The following is a 15,472-nucleotide window of genomic DNA, read 5'->3' as shown; positions in this document are numbered from 1 at the left end:
CTGGTTTCAAATTCCAATTTTTAATTTGAATTCATTCTATTCCAATATTTAGTTTGTTTTGACTTCTGTGACTCAGAGATTACTCAAAGAACTGGAACAAGAACTTTGTATTATGTAAAGGATTTTCTCATTGCTCTGAGTTTAAAGAGAACAGTCTGTTGTTTTCGTTTTATTTTAGAAGAGTAGTCATCTTTCTAGAATCAAATTCTATTAGATAGACCTAATTTGAATTTCTCTATTTAGCATAACTTTCCCGGTCATTGTATTTTCAAAACCTACTCTTCACTCTACATTTTAGCCACATTGATCCAAATAAAACCTATTTATGATCTCTGAAGACATTTTAAATTTCCTATATCTAGCATATTAATAGATGCTCAACAAATTTTTTATGAAATTGAGAGGTGACAGCGTGCTGGCAGTCCTCACAGCCCTCGCTGGCTCTCGGCGCCTCCTCTGCCTGGGCTCCCACTTTGGCGGCACTTGAGGAGCCCTTCAGCCCACCACTGCACTGTGGGAGCCCCTTTCTGGGCTGGCCAAGGCTGGAGAGCCCACTCCCTCAGCTTGCAGGGAGGTGTGGAGGGAGAGGCGTGAGCGGGAACCAGAGCTGCGTGCGGTGCTTGCGGGCCAGCTGGAGTCCCGGGTGGGCGTGGGCTTGGCAGGTCCCGCACTCGGAGCAGCCGGCCAGCCCTGCTGGCCCCAGGCAATGAGGGACTTAGCACACGGGCCAGCGGCTGCGGAGGGTGTACTGGGTCCCCCAGCAGTGCCAGCCCACTGGCGCTGCACTCGATTTCTCGCCGAGCCTTAGCTGCCTTTCTGCAGGGCAGGGCTGGGGACCTGCAGCCTGCCATGCCTGAGCCTCCCACCCACTCCATGGGCTCCTGTGCGGCCGGAGCCTCCCCTACGAGCACCACCCCCTGCTCCACTGCGCCCAGTCCCATCGACCACCCAAGTGCTGAGGAGTGCGAGTGCATGGCGCGGGACTGGCAGGCAGCTCCACCTGCAGCCCTGGTGCAGGATCCGCTAGGTGAAGCCAGCTGGGCTCCTCAGTCTGGTAGGGACGTGGAGTCTTTATGTCTAGCTCAGGGATTGTAAATACACCAATTGGCACTCTGTATCTAGCTCAAGGTTTGTAAACACACCAATCAGCACCCTGTGTTTAGCTCAAGGTTTGTGAGTGCACCAATCGACACTCTGTATCTAGCTGCTCTGGTGGGGCCTTGGAGCACCCTGTGTCTACCTCAAGGTTTGTGAGTGCACCAATCAACACTCTGTATCTAGCTGCTCTGGTGGGACCTTGGAGAACCTTTATGCCTAGCTCAGGGATTGTAAACACACCAATTAGCACCCTGTGTTTAGCTCACGGTTTGCGAGTGCACCAATTGACACTCTGTATCTAGCTGCTCTGGTGGAGCCTTGGAGAACCTTTATGTCTAGCTCAGGGATTGTAAATATACCAATTGGCACTCTGTATCTAGCTCAAGGTTTGTAAACACACCAATGAGCACCCTGTGTTTAGCTCAAGGTTTGTGAATGCACCAATCAACACTCTGTATCTAGCTGCTCTGATGGGGCCTTGGAGAACCTGTGTGTCCAAACCCTGTATCTAACTAATCTGATGGGGACATGGAGAACCTTTGTGTCTAGCTCAGGGATTGTAAACGCACCAATCAGCACCCTGTCAAAACAGGCCACTCAGCTCTACCAATCAGCAGGATGTGGGTGGGGCTAGATAAGAGAATAAAAGCAGGCTGCCGGAGCCAACATTGGCAACCCGCTGGGGTCCCCTTCCACAGTGTGGAAGCTTTGTTGTTTCGCTCTTTGCAATAAATCTTGCTACTGCTCACTCTTTGGGTCCACGCTGCTTTTATGAGCTGTAACACTCACCACGAAGATCTGCAGCTTCACTCCTGAACCCAGCAAGACCACGAGCCCACCGGGAGGAACGAACAACTCCAGATGTGCTGCCTTAAGAGCTGTAACACTCACCGCGAAGGTCTGCAGCTTCACTCCTGAGCCAGCGAGACTAGGAACCCACCAGAAGGAAGAAACTCCAAACACATCCGAACATCAGAAGGAACAAACTCCAGAGGCGCCACCTTAAGAGCTGTAACACTCACCGCGAGGGTCCGCGGCTTCATTCTTGAAGTCAGTGAGACCAAGAACCCACCAATTCCGGACACAAAATTACAAACATCATAAGTATGCATTATTTTGTGTATATATGTATACACACATGAACATCCATGTGCATACACAGGAATACATATATGAATGAGCACATTGGAAAATTCAGTGTAAGGTAGCAGTTCTACTAGAAGTTCACTGAAATAATCGACATTTTAAAGGGAAAATTTTACATCAGCACTGGTAACTAATCAGAAATATAGGGAAATCTGTTGAAGGTAGTTTCAGTCAATTAATTTATCTAAGGCTAGCGGACACAAGCTAATGAAAGATAGCCTTTCAGAAAGTTGACAAAATTCACTCAAAATCACACGATTGCCCTGTAATTTGGAGTGGTGAAAATAGATATTTTTACCAATGTCCATCATTTCAAAAATGTTTTAAAAGATTGAATGAGATGATTGTACTAGTAAGGAGTGAATAAGAACTCATAAAGAAAAAAAATACCAAATTAAAATAGACTAAACAAAATGAAACTATTTCTTTAAAATAAGGAAGTCCAGTAGTAAGAAGTTCATGGCTTGGCATGAGGAATCAGTGGTGTCAGCAAAGATTAGGCTCAGTTATTTTTGCTCTGCCACATATACATGAGCAAGATCGCCTGCTGGCCCATGATGGTGTCTAGAGCCTCAGTCATCCCACTTACACTGGGACCAGTAAAAGGAAGAAACTTAGAAAAGGACAAGGTGGCCCTTCTATCTAGGTCAATTCCTTTTAACGAATTGTTCTGAAAGTATATCCAACATTTTCTCACAAATTCCATTGGCCAGTAATTGGCAACATCTCAGCCATTAGCCACATCCAGCTTTAAAGACAGTCTAAAAAATTGATGTCTTTTATTCACGTATTTTACCCTGCTGAAATGCATTGTTGCAAAAAAAAAAAAAAAAAAGACACAGAACCAAACTGCTTTCTTTTTTTGTTGTTTTAGACAGATCTATGAATGAGACTAATTTGCCTAATACTTATTCCTATTGACTTTTAGGAAGTTTTTATTATTAGCAGAATTTAGAAAAATAAACCTATAAACTAAATTTCTAATACTCTCTAAAACCAGGGTTCTGTACATGATTTAGACTTGCAGTAAGATTCATTAAAGTCTATAAGACTTTATCTTTAGTTTAGGATTAAACTGCATAGGAAGAGACACAGGATTGAGGCCTCTATCTTACTGCTAAAAGCTAATCTGAGATGCAGAGGATTCTACAGCCTGAAAAACTGGGAAAAACATTGCAAGACTCAGATACTTTAAACATGATTACTTCTATGCATATCTCAATTTAAGAAAAGACCAATGCAGTATTATACAACACTCAAATTTTAGCATAATTTTGAGGAAGGGTCTTAGCTCATAAATTTGGCCTCCTAATGTGAAAACTAAATTTCTGAAGCAGGGCACGCTAAGCCTCATACCTGGGAACTTGGAGAGATTTGAGAACTTGAGAGAGACTTACTTTTATTCTCAGTTTTGTCAAATAGTAATATTTGGACCAATGGCCTGAATGATGAAAAACTCTTTAGAAAGTGTTCATAGGCTGAAAAATTATTCATCATGCTGGAATGCGCCTACCTCAGAATTATTTGCACTGCCTGTTTCCTGTACTTTGGGGACTGTTTCCCCTGAAAAAAAACAGTTTGCATGGGTCATTCCCTCATATCCTTCAAATCTGTACTCAATTATCACCTTTGTAACATGTACCTGACCATCGTATGTAAAACTGTGATTCCCACCCCAGCCAGGTTTTCCCCATTCTGTTTTGTTCCCTAAGCACTTAGCATCTCCAAACATATGATATAATGTAATTGTTTAATATATTTTTTCTTTTTCCCTTTGCTAAGATTAAACCTCTATCAGAGCAGGGAAATGTATGTTTTTTGTTTTTCATTCATGTACCACCACTTGAAGGCACCTTGTAGGTATTTAGTAAATATCTGTTGAATGAACAAAGAATGAATGAAGAGTCTGGCCAATATTAAATATTGAAGAGCAAGAAAGAATAAAATAAGTTTACATTTTAAGAAAAGATGGTATGTGTATATATCTCCAGTAAATAGATTTCATCATATGCCTAGAAATGGTAGTGTTTTATTTTATTTTATGCTTCTATTTGCAGGGATATGAACTTCCAATTATATCATTGGACTTGACTACTCCATTTCTTTCCACATTTAAAAATCGTTAGTTTAATTTACTTAGGTTACAAAAGGAAATGCAGTGATTATTTATCAAAGTAGTCTGAACATAAAAGTAGCAAAGTTGCTAAGAGAAAAGAAAGATGTAATTTGAATTGACAGTAATTAAAATGAAATGACTTCTCAGCCTAGAGAAGAACATTTTGAATACGATGATCAACAGACAACATTATTCTGACAATTCCAGTGTTGCTGCTTAAATAAATGTACACGTTACACTGAAGTACAAGGAGTTAGACTGATTTGAGTAATTCTAAACACTAGTTCAATATACAAAATAGAAGGAGCAGCTTTCAATATCCCTCTAAAAGACCATGCAATGCTTATTACCCAATTTCACTGCATTCCAGGCCACCATTTCACCTGCAAAGGGGAGTTTAAGATTATGCCAGAGCAAAGGGCTATGATCACTGCTTCGATTTCATTTGATGGGTTTAATAGACAGGAAATCTGCCATGGAGATGACAACTGCAATATACCTTTTATCCTGAAGAATCAGGGAGAGGCTATTTTGAGAACTTGACACAATATTTAACATGGGATTTCTGAATGAAGCCAGTTTATGGATGAATAAGGTAATTAAGCATTTAGACTGATGGGAAAAATAGGAGTTGCCAAATCCATTCAATTTTTTTTTTTTTTGGAATAAACAATTTGTATTTTATTGCTAAATTTTTCAAAATCTAATGGAAACGTAACCCCCATGGTATTGTAAACAGTAACATCGCAAACCATGACTGCTGGGGAACCATTTAATGGTGCTTTATTGAGAATATCATGACTTCCATGTTTCTGCACAGTGGGTAATTTATTCTCATTTTGGACTACAGACAGAAAGTATTTATTACTAACAAAGAAGATATAAAATTTCCCCCTCCCTCACTGCACTGAGGTTGCTGCCACCACAGAAATTGTCTTTTTCTACCTTCTTGTCTGAGTACCTGAGAATAAATCAACATGTGTCTTTGAAAATGTATATTTAATACTAAATAGTACTTAACACTAGAAAGTATTTCATACCGATGGTATTCTTCTGATGACTAAATAGCATATTTCCTAATCTCTACACAAAACGAAAATCTATAATTTAACTTTTTGGTCAAAAAGATGAATTTTGAAACATTTTAAATTTTGAAATTTTATAAAACATTTAAAAGTAGATGGGTGTCTAAATATCAATTAAGCCATGTAGCCCTTGGTAGTTTCTTATTCATAGTAATGATTTCATAGGTAAGAGTGCCTGTTTTTATCACTAATTAATATCAAACATTAAAAACTATGTAATTCCCACACTTGAGGATACTTTAATATATTGTGATTATTAATTTAGATGAACTTTATGAAAAACATTTCGATTAAAATGTCTCTCAAGAGAGAATACAGAGGATTTCTCTTCTGAACATATGACATTTTTTTCTTCCAAATTACTTACATAAAATTCAAAAGCTTCTTTTTAATGCAAAGACAGAATTGAATGACTACTTTTGGTATTTGTTTGGCTGTGTGTGCTTTGCTTCCAGAAAAATAATTGAACTCTTTTTTCTTTTTTTTTTGGTCTAAAGAATCAGCATTGAATCTTGCTTACCCATTTGTACATTCATTTAGTAAGCAAATAAACTACATTAATAGAGTGAGACTTATAACAGCAGAATTTTTTGGAAGATCTTGATAGTACTATTTGCCTACTGACTCAATGATTTTGGCCACTATGACAGTCAACTTCACTCTTTCAATAGCCACAGTTGATATAATTTGCCATATATGTTTCAAAATGTTTAATTGGAGGTCTGGATCCTGAATAATGTTTTATACTAAATACTTGTTTTTTTTTAAGTGACTTAGAAAACAGTTTGGTACTATTAAGGAAGCCATAACTGAATTATATTAAAGCTGGAAGCACAACACTATCAAACACTGAAACACACAAAATGATTTTTTGTTTTATACCAAGGTATTAGTGATGAAAAGATCATAGTTCTCAAACACAGATTTATTTCCTTCCTTCCTTCCTTCCTCCCTTCCTCTCTTTTTTCTTTCTCGTTCTTTCTTCTTCCTTCCTTCCTCCGTCCCTCCCTCCCTCTTTCTTTCTTTCCTTTCCTTTTTCCTTTTCTCCTTTTCTTTCTTTCTTTCTTTCTCTTTCTTCCCCCTTCCTCCCTTTCTTTCCTTCCTTCCCTCCTCCCTCCCTTCATGCCTTCCTTTGTTCCTTCCCTCCCTCTTTCAGTCTGTCACCCATGCTGGACTGCAGTGGTGCAATCTCGGCTCAAGTGATCCCCATGCCTCAGCCTCCCGAGTAGCTGGGATTACAGGTATGCACCACCATGCCCAGCTAATTTTTTGTATTTGTAGTAGACATGGGGCTTTGCCATGTTGGCCAGGCTTGTCTCAAACTCCTGACCTCAAGTGATCAACCCGCCTTGGCCTCCCAGAGTGCTGGGATTTGGGGCATGAGCCAACATGCCAGGCCAGCATTATTTTTCTTTTCCCTATCTCAGTTTGATTTTTTTGTTATTGTAAATATGAAACATTTATTTAGTATTTTCCTGACAAAGTAATACAAGCTCATTTGGAAATTTTTGAAAATGCATCACACTTTATAATGAAGATACAAAAATCACCAATAAGTTCACCAATCAGTTAAAAAAGTTAACTTGTTAGTGCATTTTTCTATAAATATTTAGATCATATTGTAGGCACTATTATGTATATTACTTTTTTGTTAAATACTATATCAGATTCACTTCCATTACATAAAGAATGTATCAAGACATATTTTCCAAATAGCTGTGTAATACCCTATCATGCACGTTACCATGTTTCATTTAAGTGTTTGATTTTTAAGACTCTTCTTTATATCACAAGCATTGCTTTTGTTTAAAATTTAATGGTTCCATATCTTATCATCATTGCCTCTATTACTGTAATAAATAGGTGTAGATTTATCTAGAATAATACTCACAGAATGATCAAAGTATAGAAAGTTGATTTTAAGAGAAAAGTTAATGAACTTTCCAAGAAAAGACTGAGTATTGTAATACAAAATTTAAGTACTGAGTATAAAATAGATTTTATTCTAAAGTTGACTGTCCCTTTGTTGAACATCAAAGCTTGATGAAAGATATTACTTGAAATAAATCCTGACTTATTTTGATTAGGCAAAGGAGTTACTGAATGTCTGGACTTGAGTAAATTAAGACCCTGAGACTTTTTCGCTATTGAAGCTACCTTGAAACAATAAACACTAAATACCTAGTTGGTTTGCCAAGAGCATAAAATGTTGCTTTTCGTATTTGATTTTCTTTCCCAAATCTATAATATAATCCAGAATTTGTATACATTTTTTTTCTTGATAACTAAACATGTAGACAATGGGAATATAAGAGTTTCCAAATCCATTCAAGCATTTTATGACCTTTTTCTACCTTCTTTGTTCTCCTGGGAAAAAATCAACACATACATTTTAAAAACATATTTGATAACTGAAACTAGTTAACCTAAACCCTAAGTAGAAGGCCTACCTACCATGTCCAAATTAAGACTAAAATTATTAACAGTTTTTTTTCTTTACATCCATGAGAATTTGCTTCAATTATTTCTTTTCACGCCAGTTTCCTTTTCAAACCATTCCTTAGACTTTCATTATATGTTTTCTAGTTACAAAATCTAGAAAAGATATGTATAGAGATTGGTGTATCCAGGAACAGAAAACCAAACACTGCATGTTCTCATAGGTGGGAGTTGAACCAATGAGAACACACAGACACAGGGAGGGAAACATCACACACCGAGGCCTGTTGGGGGATGAGGGTCTAGAGGAGGGATAGCATTAGGAGAAATACCTAATGTAGATGACTAGTTGATATGTGCAGCAAACCACCACGGCACATGTATACCTATGTAACAAACCTGCACGTTCTGCACATGTATCCCAGAACTTTATATATATATATATAGTGTGTGTGTGTGTGTGTGTGTGTGTGTGTGTGTGTGTATAGAAATTGGTATATCATGATGCTTGCTTAAATACTCCAGTTTTTTACTCTATTTGGTCAGCATAGATCTCATAAGATTTTTCCTTTGATAAAGTCTTGTATTATAGAAGTTGTGAGCACATAATCTTTTCTTCCCATAGCTTGCTCACATTGGTGGATGTGGTAGTTCTTCAATCTAGTTGCCACATTTCCTGCAGATACTAGGCACACTAATTATGTCTCACAAATACAGGTTAAGCTAATCAAGTACTGTCTTGCTATGTCTCTGTCTCTGTGAACACATTACATTGCTTCTTTGTACCCTTGCCAGCAAAAAAAGAGAAATAATATCTATAACCTTCTCCCCTCAAGAGTATTGTAGTTGTTAATAAGTATGCAGAACTTACAGAGAAAGCTACAGTGCTTAGAGCTCTGTGGAAAAAACACTTGTATATAAATGTAATATGTCATTTTTATAACATCTCCTAGCAGCCTAATGAAATGAACACAGGCACTCCACCAACACATTTCTTACTTGGGCTACATCCAACTCACCAAACACAATTAGGAAGTGAAATTCTTCTTGTTACTGTAAACCGTAACAGCCCAAAACTCCGTTTAATGTAGGCTCATTTTGGATTCTGACCAGTGAGATATTGAAAGTACTAGAAGATCTTCATTATAATATGAATCTATATGGATGATTTTTATCACAAGTTTCCAATGTGTTGTTTATGGCTTCAAACAGAAAATGATTTGTGTTTCTGTTTTGGTTTTAGTTTTAGCTATTGCTATTTCTATAACAAATTAAAATTTACTTTTTGAAGTATTTAACCCATATCTTATCAATGATTGGATCTAAGTTTCATACATTTTCTCTTTCTCTTCTAAAAATGTTACCCCCTTTACAATCTTATTTCTCTCCTTTCAATTTCAAACTTGTGAAACAGTAGTTGTCAGCTTTTACTTTTATTCCCTTTCCTCCCACTCTTAGTTTAAAAAGTGATATACCCTTGTTTTGCCCTCTCGAATTTACTGATTCAGTTTTTCTGGAATAATATTTAATTATTCCAGTAACATTAGAAATAAGTCCAGAATTTTAAAATTTTACTTTGTTTTTCTAGCCTCACTCTCCTTATGTCTTAGATGCATTTTATAGTATTGATTTGATATGCTTCTGATACTTTATCTTTCAATTCATTTAATCCTTTCCAATTAGTTCTTATTGTCTATCTTTACCTGTCCTATTTTCTGTTAAATACTGGCATTGTGATAACATCTTCACATTCTACTACTCTGTCTAAATTAGGGCTAAAATTATTTATAGGCCATGTCTCTACATCCTTGAGAATTTGCCTTAAACATTCCCTTTATAATGGCAGTCCTCTGTTCAAAACTTTTTCTGAACTTCATTATATCTTCTTATTTACAAATTCCAGCTGAGTACATGGTTTACAGCAGCCACTCAAGAAACGTTTGTTGGCTAGTCTGAATGCAGTGGTGTTTAAACTTAACTGAACACACACACACACACACGCACACACACGTGTTAAATAGATTAATACTTGTTTGATTCTGAAGCATTTACTATTTCCATTTCTATGTATTACTTGTTCCATTTAGTATCCAAAATTTTATACCAATATCGTGATACGCTAGAGGACTACATTCTAAATCTCTTTTATGGATGGCACTTAAAAGTATTTTTCTTTTCTCCAATTAAGTTGGAGCCTGGTTCAGGGGTGTGTTAACTGGCTACAGAGACTACTGAATCAACTGCTACTCCAAATGTGTCCAAGCAAGGCACCACTGCATCTGCTCCTGGCTCTCTGCTGTCCTCCAGTGGTTACATGTTATATTCCCCCACCCAGAATGTTATAAATAAGAGAATAGAGCCCACATGAAGATCTGAAATGTTCTGTCCCCACTGTCTCCACAAACTGGATTAGCATTGGATAAGCTAAGTGGTAAGAAGAACCAATGCGGCCTATCATTAAAAGGCAAGATCCAGATCAATGTACCCTTGGAACCTCATTACTGTTCCTTTCATTGCTATTCAAGGCAAGCTGCCTAGAGATCACAATCTACATATCATCCCCTGGTCTTTCAGCAGATATGCCACTCTGCGTTTCAAGACTTCAATCAGCCTAACCAAATTATATGTTGTGAAAAAGGTATTATTTCACTGAAATTACCAATGGCTTAGTACATTAATATTTCCCCTAAAAAGGGAGAGTGGGTAAACCTGTAGTGTTGAGGATGGCAGAAGTAGGAAAGAAAACTCATGGAGTCAGTACTTTCTTGGGATTCAGCAAAATTGTCTCAAAATCCCTTAAACTGTTACACTTATAAAATTCTGGCCCATTAGGGGACATGGCCTTAATTAAAAGGTTTAAATTTTAACCTACGCACAGTCATGGAAATATTAAGAGCCTCCCACCTCCCAGATCTCCGTTTGTTCTAGCACACATATACGCCATGTAAAAAAAAAAATATATTAAATTCTGAAGTTTCCCTTCCAAATGAAAAATGACAATTCTTAATCCTCTATAATTCAGTTATTGCACAACTAACTTTAATTGACTTTATTTGGTTTGTAAACTGTGAATTTTATGCAAAGAGATGGAATTAGTGGAATGATTACTATAACACATTTACTTATAAACATTTAAGCAACTATACATTTCCTTAAATCTGTGGTCATGAGGAGCTTGACCTAGTGACAGACGGTAACGTTCTTGAGTTACTAGACTTTTTACTATTGAGTTGTAAGAGTTCTTTACATGTTCTGGATATAATGCTTTATACATTTTACATATATATAATAGTTTTCCCATTCTATTGCAGACTTCTTGTCTTAATATGACCTTCATAGGAGAAAAAATTTTAATTTTGATAATAATCATTTTATCGAAGTTTCTTTTATGTTTTGTTCTTAGGTGCTCTAAGAAATCTTTGCCTATACAAGGCTGCAAATATTTCCTTCTAGAAAATTTTTAATGTTTTACAGGTACTATATGATCCATTTCAAGTTAATTATAGAATGTGGCATGAGGTAAGGGTCAATATTGAAATCTTGTGCTTCCTGTACATGGAACATGGATCTCCTCCATTTTATTTCTTCTGTTTTTTAACCTGGATGCATTTTATTTTATTTTACTTACTTAGTTTTACCCTACAAATTTAAATCTGCAGCACACTGTGCACTAGAACTGGTGATAGTTGATATCCTGACTTGTTCATCACCTCGGACGAACGTATTAGTTATTTCCAAATTAAGCATGATGCCAGATATATGTTTTTATGGATGCCCTTTTTTAGTTTAAGGAAGTTTGCTTCTCATTTTGATTTCCTTCTCTTCTTATTTTTGAGTTTTATGGATGGCATTTTTTGAGTTTGAGGAAGTTTCCTTCTCTTACTATTTTGATTTCCTTCTTTCCTTTTTTTGTTGTTAGTAGTAGATGTTGAATTTTCTCCCTGAGAGGACTCCCGAGTAACTCTCTTCCATACATATTTCCACATCAGATCCTGGTTCCTTGGAAATTTAACCCAAGCGATCTAGTTTCTTTCATTGCCCCATAAGACATTATATACTTTAAGAAACTTTAGAAAGAAGTAAATATTACACTAGACAGGAAAAGAAAATGTGAAGCTTGCACTTTCTGTCCATCAAAGCCCATGATAAGATGAAAGAAATTAGAGATATGGGACTCTGTGTCAGAAATGCCTCTTTCCAAACTGTGTTCTTAGAGTAGGAAAGCTTATTGAATAGGTTTAGAGAGAAAGCTGAAATCAAGGATAGTTTATCCTTGTCTACCATTTGGCCACCTGGGAAGAGATTGCCATGCACACTGTCATGTGCCAATACAGAGATGACAGAGAAAGAGCAGAGAAAGAATAAATTAACCCAGGAAGGCATTCCTAAGCTGTACTGTAGCCATATACCCTTACAGAAACCCACAGATTCCTACATTTTCTAGGAGAGAGTATAAAAAAGTAGCTGAACATCTAGTAGTTATCACTGTGAGAGCAAAGGATCTTGAATATTAAGGGCTACCGAGAAGCTTCATTTATCCTGCAGTCATGATTCAGAAGTTCCTTGGGCCTCAGTGAGAATAAGTCATCAAGGGAAAGCTATAGGATTGTGGCTAGGCCAAGAGGACAGAACTCATTAATGCACACTAGTAGGATGCTTATGGATATGAACAGACTATCCTCATCTTAGGGTATACCAGCCTCCACACAGCCAGTGGAGAGCCACCCAAGGACCAGCATGAGACAAAGAGAACCACTAACCCCAATCTCATGGTGACATCCATGCCATCTTATTCCAAGATGCCACCTTAAAAAGGAAAAGGGTGGGTAAAACAGCCTTAACAGGACTTGGAAATTTAAACTGTCAATATATTTTCATAATAGGTATTGTTGGAAATCAAAAGAAACTTAAAAATGAAAGGATAAGATATAATTAGAGAAAAAGTTAAAATTTGATTAATTACTATATGTCAATGAGGTATAGAAGTGAAGCAGATATATTCTGTCTCCATATTGAAGAGGTAACTTAAATTCTTAACTCTACAATACTGCTAGTAAGCGGTAAAGATTCAAACCGGGCCCGATTCTATGACTTATTCACCAAAATACTTGTTCTATTGAGATCAGTTTAAGGCATAATTGAATGTCAGTAAAATATTACTGGTTATTATGGAGTTTCAGATAAACCAGAAATTAAGTCTCATAATCACTGATATACTAACTACATATATTGAAAGCATGTTACAACTCCAGAAATATATGCATACATATGCACATATATACATATGTGTGTGGGGATGTGTTTATATATATGGAGTTTCTAGGCCTAACAAATTGATAATTGAAGGTAGTTTTGGTTTCAGCAACCAGGCCATGTCTCATGGAATGGAGAGATTAAATCATAGGGGAAACTGTCATAAATTATCAGTAAGGGGCTATATAAAATTTGATGTCTCCTGGAGAAAACTTGTGTTGGCTAAAATTTAATCTCTTCTTTTAATGTCCTCAAATGGTCTCAACAGATTCCTTTCTGAGGGAAATATAGCCATAGGTAACCATGTTAGGAAATAGTGATCTGGGTTAAGTGTCTAATTTACCATTCTGGGAAACCTTCCCACAGCTGCAAATTTCTTACCTGAAAATTTAACATAGGCACTGCATTGGTCCGTTCTCTTGCTGCTAATAAAGACATACCCACAACTAGGTAATTTATAAAGGAAAGAGGTCTAATTGACTCACAGTCCCACATGGCAGGGATGGCCTCACAATTATGGTGGAAGAGCAAGGGATCTCTTACAAGAGAGCTTGTGCAGGGGAACTTTAATTTATAACGCATCAGATCATGTGAGACTTATTCACTACCACGAGAACAGTATGGGGAAACTGCCCCCATAATTCACTTATCTCTACCTGGCCCTGCTCTTGACATGTGGGGATTCTTAACACTTCAAGGTGAGATTTGGCTGGGGACACAGCCAAACCATACTAGGTACTCTCTAATAGGTGGTTGGAAATAGCTGGTAAAAATAATCCCAAATCTGCTTTGCAAAAGTAACAGAAACTTTAAGCAATATTTTAAGTATGGATATTGGTGTCTGTGTGTGTGTGTGTGTGTGTGTGTGTGTGTGTGTAAAAGTTTATATTGGAAAAGAGCAAACTACCTTGGAGAAAAGTTGATTTTGGAACATAAGAATCTCTTCATCACAAAGAGCAAATTCTAAATATATATCACGTGTAATATTCAGGAAAAGTACTATGGGAATATTTTAGCTCTCTAGAAGGAAATACTGATCCAGATGTCTTTATTAATTGCACTTTAGGGCAACTTTGGTTCTTTTCAGAAGGTGCATGATCTGGATAGTTGAAGTTGCTGACTTTGGGAGGTAATCTACATGGAAAAGGTGATGAAAATATCAGAAACAGTCTGTATCCTACTATGTGGCTAACATATGAGGAAGTCTCAACATGCAAACTTTGGCAGGAAGATAAAATCTTAGCCATGGACAAGACCATGTCCCTTTGTGGAGACAATTCCCACAGCAAAATATTTTTCATTAAGTCAAGGAAACAGATACTAGTGAACTAAGATTTGATATACGACTAATAATAAATACCAATTATTTTTTTCAAGCATATCTCATCACTGAAATATACACCTGTATTTCAATGTATTATCCTAATTTTTTCTTGATTTCCCTAGGGGAATCAAGAAAAGGATTATCTATTTAAAGAGACGGGGATACCAAGCCTGTTATTACCACAATGTGGAAGAATCAACAAAATAACTGTTTTCAAATTTCCAGTTATTAATTTTGTCATCATGTATACAAACCTATTTACCAAACATGCTTCATTCTACATTTCTTTCTTGACAGGTTTTACAATCTTTGTTTTTCTGTTTTCAAACAAAAAATGTAAAATGCCATTTCTATCTTTATCACTAAAGCTTCCCATCAACACATTTATCTCTTCTCACCCACATATCTGATTGTATTTAGAATGTAAAATAAAACAGGTGTTAAAATGAAAAGGCTTTCATAAAATAAAAATTTGCTGTAGAAGAGAAAAAAAATGTAAGAAACTCAGATTTCCACTGAATTTCCAAGGGCCTATGGGGGCCTAGTAGTGAAAGAGTGATATTTTAAAAGTGAGTAAGTATGAATGTTCTCATAGGTTTTATGTAAAGATGATATACTTGTATTAATGAACGTTCTGTAACAGGGATATTCTTTTGGTTAGTGGTCCTTTTGAAGATGTCAAGATGAGATTGTGTGTCATCCAGATCACATGACATATATCATTCCTCTCAGTCCTTGAATTATAATAGTTATAAGGCAAAAACAACCCTTGACCTTTTGGGTTCCCTGATATGTTTACAAAATAATTTGGGTTTTCTTTTTTTTTTTAAATTTATTATTATTATACTTTAGGTTTTAGGGTACATATGCGCAATGTGCAGGTTAGTTACATATGTATACATGTGCCATGCTGGTGCACTGCACCCACTAACTCGTCATCTAGCATTACGTATATCTCCCAATGCCATCCCTCCCCCCTCCCCCCACCCCACAACAGTCCCCAGAGTGTGA

The 15,472-nt window shown here is 36.8% G+C and overlaps 1 long non-coding RNA gene across 2 annotated transcripts in view; it reads left to right on the top strand.

Annotated features, from left to right (window-relative positions):
• The window catches only part of LOC129030638 (uncharacterized), a 20,170-nt gene extending 5,257 nt beyond the window's left edge, over positions 1-14,913 (top strand). The window contains exons 2-4 of one of the 2 annotated variants that reach the window (XR_008500717.1): positions 4,302-4,365; positions 4,874-4,955; positions 14,204-14,913. This is a non-coding gene — a long non-coding RNA (uncharacterized LOC129030638). Of the gene's footprint in view, positions 1-4,301; positions 4,366-4,873; positions 4,956-7,532; positions 7,753-14,203 lie in introns of those variants that run through there. The other variant, XR_008500718.1, reaches the window with a different exon arrangement.
• The last annotated feature ends 559 nt before the right edge of the window (positions 14,914-15,472 follow it).

This window comes from Pongo pygmaeus, chromosome 12, assembly GCF_028885625.2.
Source record: "Pongo pygmaeus isolate AG05252 chromosome 12, NHGRI_mPonPyg2-v2.0_pri, whole genome shotgun sequence".
Classification (NCBI taxonomy): domain Eukaryota; kingdom Metazoa; phylum Chordata; class Mammalia; order Primates; family Hominidae; genus Pongo; species Pongo pygmaeus.
The sequence above is the reverse complement of the archived record's forward strand: the minus strand, read 5'-3'. Positions and strand labels throughout refer to the sequence as shown.